Source organism: Nicotiana tomentosiformis, chromosome 1 (genome assembly GCF_000390325.3).
Source record: "Nicotiana tomentosiformis chromosome 1, ASM39032v3, whole genome shotgun sequence".
Lineage (NCBI taxonomy): Eukaryota > Viridiplantae > Streptophyta > Magnoliopsida > Solanales > Solanaceae > Nicotiana > Nicotiana tomentosiformis.
In genome coordinates this window covers 17,099,744-17,116,101 of record NC_090812.1, presented here as the reverse complement: position 1 = coordinate 17,116,101, position 16,358 = coordinate 17,099,744, and positions in this window count along the sequence as shown.

The window sequence follows — 16,358 nt, the reverse complement described above, 5'->3', positions numbered from 1 at the left end:
TTACTACCAACGCGCCGAAACATACTTAGACTACTCGGAATGACACGAAACTTTGCGTGCAAGTCTTAAATTACTATACGGAACTATTCCCAAACTCGGAATTCCAAACAGACTTCAATTACTCAAAAACCTACTCCAAACCAAATTTAAAGAACTTTAAATCTTTAAATAATTAATTTTTCACTATTAAGCGCCAAAATGCGTCCGGGTTATCCAAAACCCGATTCTAACATACGTCCAAGTCCGAAATCATCATACGAACCTATTGGAACCGTCAAATCACGATTCTGGGGTCGTTTTCTCAAAATGTTGACCGAAGTCAAACTTAGCCTTTTAAGGCTAACTTAAGGAACCAAGTGTTCCGATTTCAACCCAAGCACTTCCAAATTCCGAACCAATCATCCCCGCAAGTCATAAATCAATAAAAGCACATAAGTGAAGTTTTATTTTAGGGAACGAGGTTCTAAAAGTCAAAATGACCGGTTGGGTCATTACAACTTTAAAAATAAAATGGCACATTTTTAAGAAAATAATATATTATATTAAATTTTTGTTTCCACTCGAGTTTATGGTGGAAGCAAGCAGGGACGAAGAGCTAGATTGACAAAAGGATGTTCATTGGATTCTCGTGTTGAAAAATTATAATGTGCAAGTAGAATAAAAAATATTTTATTATTATTATATTATGTCGAGTGTAATATGATGTGTTTTAAATTAATATATGTTATTATATAAAATAAATCTTTGAGTAAACAATTGTACATAAAGAATAACATACAAATTTCTGCGAATGATCTTAATGAATTGACATATAGTAACTTCTTTGCCGAGGTTAATGTAGAACATATAGTGCTTTTTCGTTAGAATGGAGTGTATAGCTAAACTACTCCAATTAATTCACCCTCACATCTAAACATGAGAACAATATTTAAATCGGCTACTAACCATGATTGTTTATAACAAGTGGCGGATGTAGCGCAGTATTAATGGGTTCAACTGAATCCATAACTTTTGATGCGGAGTAAATTTTTATATGTAAAAATTTACTAAAATTACAAAATAGTATGTATGAACCCATAACTTTAAAAATATAATGGGTTCAATGCTAAAAACTTTAAAAGTTAAACCCATAAAATTTAAATCTTGGATCCGCCTCTGTAAAATTATAACAGTAGTGTTCTATCATAAATTATGGTCTGAGTCCCTTAGATCATCATAAACCCTCATGTTCAAACCTCAAAGGGAGACGATATTTTTCACGCGCAAAACACTATTCCTTTTTTTAATTGTAAATTAATGATTATTATCTATTGATTCGGTATTCTTCTTTAAAATAAAAATAGTCTATCTTAATCGTCAATCTTCTTCCGAACCGTTTCCTGAGTATTAATGCTCTTCCATGAGCCTGCAAATGTTGTTATTGAAGGCACTTCAAAAAATTGCATAATCATTCAACATAACAATATTAACCGAATAAATTTGTGCATGTCAATGGAGCTAAAAGGAGTATTTATTAGCACCTTCATAGAAAAAATATTAAATATAACAAATAAATTTTATTTTACCAACTTACATGAAACATCTTTACAAAATATAATGTGGCAATTGAAAATCCTAAGTGTATTGAACTGTAGGTGATTAGTACATGACCATGTCCAACGGTAGTACCTAAAAATGTTAACTATTGCTGAAACAAAGTAAAGATAAATAACAAAGAATGAAAAATGACGCGGGTTTAGAGAATTACTCATTTATGAGACAATGTTTTAGTTGGATACAAATTATCAACAAACCAAAATAGACTTTACCATCTAGAATGGGAGTTGCATATTTTCTTCAAGAGAACTTCATTATGATGCTTTACATCCCATAATTGGAGCCTAATATAAGTGGTAAGAGTACTTTCTCTACCTCTGACTCTCTTTCTATCTCCATTAGGTGCCCTACCAGTGTTTTGTGAGGAAATGACTAGATAAATAATATTATTGTTGCTTTTGTTTTAAAAATATTCTTGTAGTTCTCCCGGAGAAGATACTCCGAGTCCAGCCAAATGTGAAGAAGCTCTACTTGCTAATTCAGCTAAAGAACACTACAACAACTACAACAACTAGAGTAAATTACTTAAATGGTCACTCAACTATCCCAAATTATCTGTTAAGATCACTTTTTTTTTAACAACAAAATCACTTAACTATGCCTATAGCACTCAGAAGGTCACTCAACTAGAATTTTCAAATTTTGGATTGTCAAATACCTATTTTACCCTCTAAATTATAAACATTTATCTTTTTTTTTTTAACTTTTTAATATTATGATTTTTCCTTTTTAATTTATACTACAGACTTACCTATATAATAAATAAATTTTATTTATAAATTTAAAAAATAAAAAGTATTTAAGCGTATATAATGTTGGAATAACAAAATAATGAACATAGTAAAAAATTTAATTAGAATAATTTGTTCGTAATAATTTTAGTATTAACAACAAAAATTCAAAAAATTATTTACACAATTGAGAATGAAAGAAAATAAAGGTTGTAAAATATATATTCCATGCACGTAATATAAAAATAATTATTTAAATAAAGGTATTTTTATAATATACATTATATATTCTTGAAAATTATGCTCAATTATATTATTATTCCGTCATTATATGAGCTGAAAACTAATTTTTTATTTTTTATTTTATAAATAAAATATATTTATTCTGTAGATAACTCTACAATGTAGATTAAAAAGAGAAAAAAATTATAATATTTAAAAAGTTTAAAAAAATGATAATTTAGAGGGTAAAATAGGTATTTGACAATCAAAAATTTTGAAAATCTAGTTGAGTGACCTTCTGAGTGTTATAGGCATAGTTAAGTGATTTTATTGTTACAAACGAAAGAAAAGTAACTTTAGCACATAATTTGGGATAATTGAGTGACTATTTGAGTAATGGACTCCAACAACGAGGTACATGATAATTCAAGATTATCATAGTTCACTGCTAGTTGTGATCAGTTAAAGAATAGTACTATGTATGTTTTAAGTGCAGGTTATAAAGACAAATCTATTTGGAGTTCCAAGGGACAAGTTGGGTGCCAACCTACATTCCCTTATAAAAGACAAGGTTTTCCTAGTTCCTCGTGATATTGATGGGTTCATCCCATGTGTGATATGACCATTACTTTGGCTTCTATAATAAATTTGTGGACCAAGTTTTTATAACATTTGTCATGACATCATATCCATAATTAGACCAAGAATTTTTTTCTATAAATAGAAGAGCTTCTCCTCATTTGAAAACATACCAAAACAAAGAGAAGCAATAGAAGTTAGAGAGAGTAATCCACAAATTGTAGTCTGTGAGATAAGTAGTGAGTGTCAGTAATATTGTTGTGAGGTATTTTAAATAAAGAGTGTTATTTCTTTCAAAATTGTAGTAGTCTCTTGACACAACTAAGTTGTAATATTATAATGGTAATATTGCTCCGCTCGGGTATTGTATTTACCTCCTTAAAAAGAATTGGTATCGTTGTTACTCTCTTGTGTTATTATTATTTATCGTGGATATTATTTTTGTGCGGGATTATTATTTTTCCCAACAACGTGGTATCAGAGCCATGGCAAATAATGGTACGCAGTCTTTTCAGTACCCTCGTCACACAAAAGATAATTATGACAAATGGTGTCTACGTATGAAAGCCATTTTTGTCTCTCAGGATATGTGGAAAATCATAAATAGAGGGTATACAAAACTCGATAATGAGGAAGCTCTGCCTCAAACTGAAAAAGATATCTTGGCAAAGACAAGAATGATCAACAAGCCCTAACGCTCATTGATCTTATCCAATTTCACTACTCTAGTTGAGGATATGAAAATGGTCGATGCAATAGTAATACCCAATAAGGAGTCGGGGTCGATTTTCCACAGGGAGCTATGAATGGGTCTTAGGGATATATATTATAGTGTATGAACTTGAATTATCTCAAATTGCACTTCCATAAAATTTGGCCGTTTCTAGGTCTAATTTTAAAATTTTAAACTAAGATTACAAACTAAGAATTTAAACTAGGAAATTATTTTTGGTTGTTTTTCAAATGATATAAAAGGCATAGGGTTATTGTAGCGACCTGACCGGTCATTTTGAGCTCTAGCGTGCCATTCAGCGGTTTCAGACTCTGAGCAGCTTCACTTCAGGATTTATGACTTGTACGTATGGTCGAAATTGAATTTCAGGAAGTTCGGAGTTAGTTTGGGAAGAAAATTCTAATTTCGGAAGATTTAAGTTGGAAGAATTGACTAAGGTTTGATTTTTGAGTAAACGACCTCGGAATCAGGATTGGAAGGTTCCAACATGTTCGTATGATAATTTTGGGCTTGAGCGTACGTCCGGATCGGGTTTTTGATAACCCGGGAGCGTTTCGACGCCTATTATGGAAGTTGGCATTTTTGGAAGAATTTCCTAAATTTGGGTTGAAGTGTATTTCAATTTTATTGATGTTCGTATGGGATTTCAAGTCTGGGAATAGCTCCATAAGGCGATTCTGGTATTGGGAGCGCGCCCGGATGTGGATTTGGAGATCCGTAGGTCATTTTGGGGTGATTTGGTGAAAGTAAGAAACTTAAAGGTTTTTGAGAAGTTTGACCGGGAGTAAACTTTTTGATATCGGGGTCGGATTCTGGTTTCGAAAGTTGGAGTAGGTCCGTAATGTCGAATGTGACTTGTGTGCAAAATTTGAGGTCAATCGGACGTGATTTGATAGGTTTCGGCATCGAATATAAAAGTTTGAAGTTCTAAAGTTCATTAAGTTTGAATAGGAGGGTGATTCGTGTTTTTAGCATTGTTTGATATGACCTAAAGGCTCGACTAAGTTCGCGTGATGTTTTATGACTTGTTAGAATGTTTGGTTGGGTGAGTTTCGGATGCTTAACAGATCGATTTTTGGACTAAGGAAAATGCTAAGGCAGCTGGTATCTGGTGTAACCGCACCTGTGAGGTTTTGGCTACAGGTGCGGAGCCGCAGAAGCAGCCAAGAGGATCGCAGAAGCGGTTCTAGCTGGGGAAGGCTGGAACCGCAGATGCAGTCAAGTTCCGCAGAAGCGGGACCGCCCCTGCGCACGAAGAGCCGCAAAAGCGGAGGCGCAGAAGCGTTGCCGGGCTGCAGATGCGGGAAATATTGGGTTGAGCTTGAACCACACCTGCTATGGAGTTTCTGCAGGTGCGGAGCCGCAGAAGCGACTATTGGACTGCAGGTGCGAAGATCATGGCTGGGCAGTGTTTTCTTTAAAATAAGAGTTGGGTTCAATTTCACTTCATTTTGTCCATGGGAGCCGATTTTGGAGCAGGTTTGGAGTGCCATCTTCATCCTCTATTATGGGGTAAGTGAATTCTTCTCATTTTGGGTTAAATACATGGTTTATATATGGATTTAAACATAAAAATTAGTAGAAATTTGAGATTTTAAAGAAAAACCTAGAAATTGGTATTCTTGAATTTTGATCACGATTTTGGGCATAAAATTGAGAATAAATTATATATTTGAGTTCATAGTGCTATGGTTAGTGTTTGGCTTCGAACATTTTCGAAATCTGGGCACGTGGGCCCGAGGGTTACTTTATCGATTTTTCGAGCAGAGTTAGAAATTGTTATAAATTTATTAATTATGAGTATATTTTGATTGGGTTGCATCTTATTTGACTAGTTTTGGATCGACGGTCACCGGTTTGAGGTGTTAGGGCGGTGTTGGAGCTGGTTTTGGAACGTCGGAGTGAGGTAAGTCTCATGTCTAACTCTGTAAGGGGGAAACTACCCCTAGGTGGTATATTTGATGTGTACAACTTGTTGCGGGGACTACGTACGCATGAGGTGACGAGAGTCCGTACGTAGTTAGATTCATGTTATTGTCCGGGTACACTTAGGTTCACACCATGATGTACTTGCACTAAAGGGATTATCCTTCCTTGTTTAATTCCTTATTTTATATTTCTAGTTGAGACTAGACTTGCTATTGTAGAGACTTCACGATTTCATGATTAGTCACCGAATAACTTTACTCCTCCTACGACATGTTTCCGTGATATATATATGTATATACTTCATTGAAAGGTTTTTGTTAAAAAAATTACAACTCACATGTTTATTCGTGAGTGGGGTCAAGGACCCTTCAAAGCTTCTTATTCTAATGGGATCGGTCCCCTCGCCTCGGCAGGATTATGTATTTCACTCTTATGGGATCGGGTCGTTCGCCTCGGCAGGATATTGTATTTCACTCTTATGGGATCGGGCCAATCATCTCGGCAGGATTTATGTACCACACTCTCATGGGAGTGGGCCTTTCCCCTCGGCAGTTTAATAGATGTATCTATGGTTTGGGCCGTTCGACCCTCGGCAGTGCACAATTTAAATTTTTATGTTGGATCGGGCCGTACGCCTCGGCATTTCCTATATCATATCCTCATGGATTCGTGCGTAATATTTGGCAAAAAGCCAGTATATCTGTGAGTTTTTCCGATTTTAGTTATGCCGATATATCTGATGAGATCCACTATATATATATATATATGCTCCGGTTAAGGAGGGAATTTCTAATGGAGAGCTTGAGTTCCTCGTAAAGAGGGGGAAATTGTACCACGTGGTTTATTACTTGTTTACCTCATTTATTTACTCTGCCTCATATTTACTTATCTCTTTACTGTACCTAATGTTATTGGACCACTAGTGAGCATCAGAGATAACAAAGTGTAGCGATTTAAGTAAAAGGTTTCTATATGATGAAATGTTTATCCTATTAATGGGTCAGGGGTTATTATGGAATTCTGGTACTCTCACGTATTGGCATGTTAGGTGCAGTGAGCGGCATGGGAAATTGGAAGATGAGGATCAAGGTTGCGGTTCGATGTTGACAAGAATGTCACGAGCTCGGATGATCAGGGAATAATTTAGATGTTTAGAGTAAGCTGGTATTGTCTTTTGCCTCACCTGAGATCGGGGTCCTGTGTAAGAGGCTTTGTGTACTGATTTGCGGCTTCTTGATTTGCTTTACAGCATTAGTGTGGCCGGTTGTACGGATGTTCAGACTTGTTACCTGGTGCGGAAGGTCATGGGAGCGTATCCCATGGTAAGATTGCATAAGTATAACATGTAGTCACCTGATTGATTAAAGGTTAGAACCAAGTATGGAGATTTGGTACTATCGCTAATGTGAGAATTTATGCCTGAAGGGCGCTCGGTTCATTTGGTTGTGGAATGGGGAAGTTTGTTCCGGATTTAACGGCTATTCTTATGTGTCGTGAATAGGTCATTATGGGTCATTGATAGGCTATTTAGCCAAGCATGGTATGATCAGAATCGGGTTGAGGTCCGTGGATGGATCTAAATGTGAATGCAGGCTCTATATCAGGCCGGATGTGCTCATCTCAGCATAGCGTTGTTTTAGAAAGGGTCTTTGGGCCTTGGATATTATTTCTATCATCAACTATTCCGTGTAATCTATATTATACCAGGTGGGATATGAGGTGATTTTATTATTAGCACTCGTATTTAGATCCCGTATAGTTTGTGGTATTATGTGAGCAGGATGGCTCTCGAGATGCAGATCATATAGCGCACCTTAGTTGTGCTTGAGTTTTGTAGCGTGTGACGCTACCCGTCTCCCAAGCATTTGTATTATTCACTTGGCGTGCTTATGGTTGATATTCGGGCATTTCGTGAGTATAAGCATTACGGCTATATGTGTGTTTTCTTTAGATTATTATGTGTGGATCGGGTGGCACACCGCTACGGGTATATGGTTGGATCGGGTGGCACGCCGTCATGAATATGTTGTTTTGATCGGGTGGCATGCCGCCACGGGTATCATGGTTGGATTGGGTTGCACGCCGCAACGGTATCATGTGTGGATCGGGTTGCACGCCACAACAGTGTGTTATTGAGTACAGTTTCCCATATCTATTATTGCGTGTTTTGCTTCTCATTTCCTGAGGAAAGTTCATAACATCCTTTCAGTTGTTTAATTAGTTACGTGGGTTGAGTAGTTCTTTTCATAATTCATTTTTCCTTATGTATCCCATTCGAGTTTGTAGCTTGTTGGCACATTGTGGCATCAAACGAGATTTTGGCAGTGTCTGAGGTGGCTTATTGCCTGAGCAACTTGTACTGGGTGAGACGAGATTATTGGACCTGGGATCAGTGTGATCAGATATATATGAAGCATATTAAAGAGTAAGTATTGTTATTCAGTCCAGAATGAGGTAATGGTTCTTGTCGGGAGGAGAGACTCCATAAATTGTGATTCGGCAGGTGGTTATGAGTTCTATACATCTTCTCTGTCGTGACAATATTGCGAGAGTTAAAGCAAGGATTAATTGGTCATGAGGTACACCACGGGCTTCGGGTCAGTGGAAATTTTAGCTGTTATGCCTTGGAAAGATTGCCTTAGGCAAATGAGTTACGCGGTGCATGGTAAGAATTCAGTAAGGGTATACAATCATGTGTTAGTACATCATATAGTGATGGATACGGTGTTCGTATGTTGGAAACAGGCCTGGTAGAGAATTTCAGATGTTGGAATTTGGCTCTAAGGCTTATTTGACTAGATAAAAGGGAGAATTTTCAGGTTTTCTCGAGCAAATGTGCTCAACTGGGTTGTGGTAGCACGGGTAGGTGCACAAGGTGTTAAATAATGATTTCGGACAACTCCAGAGCAGTTCTTGGCACGTTCGAGGACGAACGTATGTTTAAGTGGGAGAGAATGTAACGACCCGACCGGTCGTTTTGAGCTCTAGCGCGTCATTCAGTGGTTTGAGACCCTAAGCAGCTTCACTTTAGGTATTATGACTTGTACGTATGGTCGGATTTGAATTTCAGAAAGTTCGGAGTTAGTTTGGAAAGAAAATTCTAATTTCGGAAGTTTTAAGCTGGAAGAATTGACTAAGGTTTGATTTTTGAGTAAACGACCTCGGAATCGGGATTGGAAGGTTCCAATAGGTTTGTATGATGATTTTGGACTGGGGCATATGTCCGGATCGGGTTTTGGATGACCCGGGAGCGTTTCAGCATCTATTATGGAAGTTGGCATTTTTGGAAGAATTTCCTAAATTTGGGTTGAAGTGCATTTCAATGTAATTGATGTCCGTTTGGGATTCGGAGTCTAAGAATAGCTCCGTAAGGCGATTCTGGTATTGGGAGCGCGTCCGGATGTTGATTTGGAGGTCCGTAGGTCATTTTGGGGTCATTCGGCGAAAGTTAGAAATTTGAAGGTTGTAGAAAATTGATATCGGGGTCGGAAGTTGGAGTAGGTCCGTAATATCGAATGTGACTTGTGTGCAAAATTTGAGGTCAATCGGACGTGATTTGATAGGTTTCGGCATCGAATATAGAAGTTTGAAGTTCTAAAGTTCATTAAGTTGGAATTGGAGGGTGATTCGTGTTTTTATCATTGTTTGATGTGACCTAAAGGCTCGACTAAGTTCGCGTGATGTTTTATGACATGTTGGAATGTTTGGTTGGTGTCCCGGGGGCCTCGGGTGAGTTTCGGATGCATAACGGATCGATTTTTGGACTAAGGAAAATGCTAAGGCAGCTGGTATCTGGTGTAACCGCACCTGTGAAGTTTTGGCTACAGGTGTAGAGCTGTAGAAGCAGCCAAGAGGATGGCAGAAGCGGTTCTAGCTGGGGAAGGATGGGACCGCAGATACAGTCAAGTTTCGCAGAAGCGGGACCGCCCCTGCACACGAAGAGCCGCAGAAGCGGAGCCGCAGAAGCGTTGCCGGGTTGCAGATGCGGGAAATGTTGGGTTGAGCTTGAACCTCACCTACGATGGAGTTTCTGCAGGTGCGGAGCCGCAGAAGCGGCTATTGGACCGCAGGTGCAAAGATCATGGCTAGGCAGTGTTTTCTTTTAAACGAGAGTTGGGTTCAATTTCACTTCATTTTGTCCATGGGAGCCGATTTTGGAGCAGGTTTGGAGTGCCATCTTCATCCTCTATTATGGGGTAAGTGAATTCTTCTCATTTTGGGTTAAATACATAGTTTATATATGGATTTAAACATGAAAATTAGTAGAAATTTGAGATTTTAAAGAAAAATCTAGAAATTGGTATTCTTGAATTTTGATCACGATTTTGGGCATAAAATTGAGAATAAATTATATATTTGAGTTCGTAGTGCTATGATTAGTGTTTGTCTTCGAACATTTTTGGAATCCGGGCACGTGGGCCAGAGGGTTGCTTTATCGATTTTTCGAGTGGAGTTAGAAATTGTTATAAATTTATTAATTATGAGTATTAGAGTATATTTTGATTGGGTTGCATCTTATTTGACTAGTTTTGGATCGACGGTCACCGGTTTGAGGTGTTAGGGCGGTGTTGGAGCTAGTTTTGGAACGTCGGAGTGAGGTAAGTCTCCTGTCTAACTCTATGAGGGGGAAACTACCCCTAGGTGGTATATTTGATGTGTACAACTTATTGCGGGGACTACGTACGCATGAGGTGATGAGAGTCCGTACGTAGTTAGATTCATGTTATTGTCCGGGTACACTTAGGTTCACACCATGCTGTACTTGTACTATAGGGATTATCCTTGCTTATTTAATTCCTTATTTTATATTTCTACTTAAGACTAGACTTGCTATTGTAGAGACTTCACGATTTCATGATTAGTCACCGAATAACTTTACTCCTCCTACCATATGTTTCCGTGATATATATATGTATATACTTCATTGAAAGGTTTTTGTTACAGAAATTACAACTCACACGTTTATTCATGAGTGGGGTCAAGGACCCTTCAAAGCTTCTTATTTTAATGGGATCGGTCCGTTCGCCTCAGCAGGATTATGTATTTCACTCTTATGGGATCGAGCCGTTCGCCTCCGTAGGATATTGTATTTCACTCTTATGGGATCGGGCCGATCGTCTCGGCAGGATTTATGTACCACACTCTCATGGGAGTGGGCCTTTCCCCTCGGCAGTTTAATAGATATATCTATGGTTTGGGCCGTTCGACCCTCGGCAGTGCACAATTTAAATTTTTATGTTGGATCGGGCCGTACGCCTCGGCATTTTCTATATCATATCCTCATGGATTCGTGCGTAATATTTGGCAAAAAGCCAGTATATCTGTGAGTTTTTTCGATTTGAGTTATGCCGATATATCTGATGAGATCCTATATATATATATGCTCCGGTTAAGGAGGGAATTTCTAATGGAGAGCTTGAGTTCCTCGTAAAGAGGGGGAAATTGTACCACATGGTTTATTACTTGTTTACGTCATTTATTTACTCTGCCTCATATTTACTTATCTCTTTACTGTACCTGATGTTATTGGGCCACTAGTGAGTGTCTGTGTCGACCCCTCGTCACTACTCCTCCGGGGTTAGGCTAGATACTTACTGGGTACACGTTGATTAATTACTCATGCTACACCTGCTGCACATATTTGTGCAGGTACATATGTGACTGTGAGAGGAGAGGCGTGTATGCATGCGGGGACTTACGTGAGCTGCATTCCACTTTACGACCCTCAGCCGGTAAAGTCTCCCTTAGAATATTTATATTTCTCCTGTCCAAATTTGTATTCCGGACAAATGTTGTATTTTATTTTATATTCCTAGTTGATGCTCATGTACTTGTGACACCGGGTTTTGAGGTGATTATGAATTGTTCTGTATTGAAATTTTTAAAAGTATTTTCATTTACTCTGTATATTTCATCTTCTACTATTTATTGGATGGAAGAATATGATTTCAAAATATTAAAACGAGAACCGAATTGAGTATTTATTGTTGGCTTGCCTGACAGCAGTGTCCGGCGCCAATCACGACCTTTAATAGATTTTGGGCCGTGACAGCTATGACTTTCACCTAGGTGTTCGCTTAATGAGTTGTGATCTTTAAAGCTTGTTTTATTGGTTGGGGTGTATTATAGCCATCAACACTCCAATACCCACTCAATACCTCTCGGTCAGAGAGTGATTTTGCCCAATTTGGCTTTCTCAAGTCCAAATGGATATTGAACAAAGCAGTTGATAATAAGCTCAAGTCGGATTTTACTATCACTAGATTCAAACCTTTAATTGGGTTTATCAATCTCTCGATTGACCCAATATCGTGCTAGCCAAGTTTTCCTAGACTAAGTCTCTCTTTCTCAAGTAGAGACCCAGTCAATTAGGCATGAAATAATATTTGCAACCATTAAATCTTCAATTAAAAGCAAGAACAAGGCTAGATAATCAACACCCAACCATAAACAAGCAATAAGTCAAACACCCCTCAAGTTCACACACTAGGGTTGGGTCACAACCCTAGTAAAAATCTAACTACTCATGCTTAAATTAGAAGATAATGAAGAGGAAGTGATAATTAAAACCATATTAATGACTAAAATGATAAAACTAATATTCAAAAAGCTGAAAATAGCTAAAACTACTAAAAAAAGCAAAGTAAATAGCTGCTGATGTCAAAAGTTCCAAGAATTGCCCTAAAAAGTGAAACTATTCTATTTATACAGTGCTGGAAATTTTGGATAAAATTGCCCTTTCGGAGGTTCTGCGGCCGCACAATTCCATATGCGGTCCGCACTTTTCTTCAGCTTGGCAGGATTGAACTTTTGCGGCCGCAAAATTCTGAACCGTGACCGCATCTCTCTCTTTCTTCGGTCCACACATTTCTGAGTGCGGCAGCACATCTCTCTTTCTGTGGTCACACATTTCTGAATGCGGCCCTACATGGCTCTTCTGCGGAGCGCACAAATGCAGTTGCGGTCGCACATATGATCTTCTGCGGCCGCACAATAATTGTGCGGTCCGCACTTCATTTTAGCTTGAAATGAGAACTCTCTGAACTTTTGATCTTGCTTAGCTTCTGCGGCCGCACATTTCATGTGCGGACCGCACTTTGCACTTGTCTCTGATAAGCTTGCCTTCATAATTTGCGGCCGCAGATGATATTCTGCGGTCCGCACTTTGAGCTTTTGTGCCTGTTTTTGTTCTTGAGTTCAGATCACTCCTTCATGAGTTGGATTTCGTCTTAGTGGCTCATTTTCCAATACTCCTACAATTAAGCATATTGTATCAGTTTTCGGGAACACAATTAAATGCTTTTGGGCTAAAACGAAAGCTAAAAGGCGCTAATAAGGAGTCAAAATCCCTACTTATCAACTCCCCCAAACTTAAGCTTCTGCTTGTCCTCATGAAAATAAGGTAATTCCCACATCCACAAGTTAAGAGTTATTCCAGCTAATCTAAGATGCATCAATCACACATCAATTGGGACCAACAATTACCCACAACACTTATCAATTATCAACAAGACAATGATTTGATTTTTTAAGCACAAATAGTTCTAATGTGACACTTGAGCTTCAAGAGTTGACTTTATTCATCAAGGAAGCTCGCTCTTTCATGTAGGTCATTGTAGATCCCAAACTCCTCCTCCTCTACTTTTCGTTATCATATCTCACTTAAGAATGTAGCACTCAATTCAAAGATTTATGAAACGTTCGCTCATCTCTCTCAAAAGAATGTCACAAGTACGACTCTAAGTACCATATGCTTTCCCCTCATGTAGATCACCACTAATGTAAATTCAATCGGCTAGATATCATATAGGGCTTTTTCGGAATGTAATGAAGGCTTTTGGACTAAGGTTGGATATGTTGGATTAGAACGGGTTCATCTTTCCTTAAGCACTCCATTTTCTCTTTTCGGCTCATGCTTTGCCTACTCTTTGAGGCATTTTCTTTTTCCTTAGGCGAACTAGAGAGACTTACCATCACTCTTTCTTGGTCATGATATTCATTTTCTCCTTCTTTACTTTCTCCGTGCTTTGCATCATTACTATTTCTTTGAATCCCTTCGACTCTTCAACTTATTCACTTTCTTTTTGCATTTTTGTTCTTTTTATTTTCTTGGCTTTCCTTTTCTTCATTTCTTTTCTCTTTTTGTGCTTTGATACCCTTTTCAAACTCCTCGTCTCTCCCCAAACTTATGTTTTAGCTAATTGTTTCTCAAGAGTGTTAAGGGAAGCTCGGGTGCCAAGAGAGGATCACTTCAAAAACGGATAAAGGCTTGTAACATAGTTATCAAATGAGAAAGGTTTTAGGCTCAAATGGGTTAACTAGGGATAAAAACATTGGTGGGTCATGAAAAATTTCAAACGGGTCAAGGAGAGCCTACAATCACTTCTCAAGCCAAGCAAAACTTAAAATATCTCCTAGAAACACATTCAGGGCAAGTTCTAGACCATTTGCACAGGTACTTGAACTTGCAACAAAAATATCTCACCTTTCACGCAGCTGGATTGTTAAAGAAAATAGAGTCGAGGGCCCACAACGACCATATTCAAGATTGAAAATCACTATGGCTAGACTAAACCACTCGATGATTGCCTAAGTCAACACAAGAGTCACAAGGTCACTGACTAGATCTATTTCTTTTTAAAAAAAAACTTGTTTTTAACCATAAACACATAGTTAAGTGTGTTGGTACCAAGTGAAGCATGTTTGACTCTTCGAGATTAGCTCAACTAGGTCTTTTTATTCATTATTACTACTATTCTTTCCTAAACACCAAAAATAGACTCAATTCCTTAAGAAGGTTGTCACACCATCCATCATTGGGAAGAATCACCCGATTTACACAAAAACTACCTTTGGAAAGAACCGTGGCATTAAGAAAACCAAAGGCTTATTGACCACTAAAAACATAAAAAGAAGCTACAAAATTAAAAAAGAAGTTATTAGACTAAACAAGAAGCTACTGAATTAAACATTGACTAATAAGAAAACAAAATAAAGAAGCTACAAAGCATAAATGAATATACATAATGAGGGACGAAAAGAGAAAATATATACATCAATAGAGAGAGAGAAGAATATACCCATAATGCAAAGAAAAAGAAAAGAAAATGTTATCAGTTATTACAAACCAAATGTCAAAGTATCCAAATATCAAATAGACTCCACCCCCCGAATAAATATAAGCATTGTCCTCAATGCTTAACAAAATAAGAATAAGGAAAGGTAAGAGTAAAGAGGACTCCTTATGTGGACTTGGACATCTCTATGTCCATAGCAGCGTCACCGCCCTCAGTCTCCTCTAACTGGATCTCATCATCCTGGTTCTGGGAGTAACTGGGTTGGTGAACATCTGGCGCACCACCTCAGCAATGTCGGCAACCATGTCTGGGTCCTAAGATTGGTCAGCTAGTGCCATAGGAACATGTGGTGCTGGTGGAGCTGCTGATGCTGGTGGAGCTGCTGCTATCTTGGTCACCTCTATCCTTAACCTGTCAACTGATTTCTTGGACGCTTGGGATTTTCTCATTTTCTTTACCTGCTTCCCCAGCTCCTCAATCACTGATCCATGTGCTACCAAGGTGTTTATGATGGTGGTCTGGTTCTCCAAGTTCTTCTTCAATGTGTCCTCCACTGTCGAAGGAATCTGAGGTGCCAGGCTAGATAACTGTGCTGCAATAGCACTGGATATGTCAGTCAGCTTTGTTGTGTCTGTCTGCATCCAGTTGTTGAGGCTCACCAGTGTTTGGGAGACCCGCAGCGCAGATAGTGGATGAGTGGGCATGGGCACCGGCTTCAAAACCGATGTGGAAGGCACTAATGCTGAAGGACTTGAAGAAAGAGGTGGAGGCAGAGCTGGTGCACTATCAGAAGGATCTACTGAAGTAGATGGAACATCAACTAGCAACCACCCCAACATGCTCATCAGACTGGCCTGCAGTAGTAGAGGGCTCACCCTTCTTCTTTGGGTTTCCACCATCCATCAACGAATACCACGAGAAAGGCTTATTTACCCTCACCTTGGTGTCAAAATCCCTTGGTTCCACCCCCGCATCTGTGAGGCTTCTTCGCCAGCTTTTCCAAGTATTGCACCGGCTCCACATCCTCCAACCCTAAGTATGTGTTCAGGGTGGTATGGTCAAACCTCACTTTCAGATTTCTCACTTTCGTCACTTTGGTCACCTTCTTTATGTGCACCACATTGGCGTAAAATTCCCAGACAAAGTACTCTTTGGCATCTACCACATCTTGAGTGAACCATGTCCACCCCTTCCTCTCTCTAAACTACCTCAGCACTGCTGGGTTGTATTTCTCAAGGTCTTTCAGCAAGAATTGATGCTCAAGAGTGAGCGATCTCGAAGGCCACCACTCTCGGAACCTATTGAATGTAGTTAGACTGACGAACCTATCTTCCCAGATTTCTTTCTTCTTCGATCTCTCAAGGCCGGCAAATCTGGTATCGCCCCATCGGCCATCATTCGGGATATCATCCACATCCACTATAGTAGCTGGTGCATTGGGGGCATGTGTAGATGAAGGCTCTGAAGCCTGACTGTTCCCTTCCGACACCT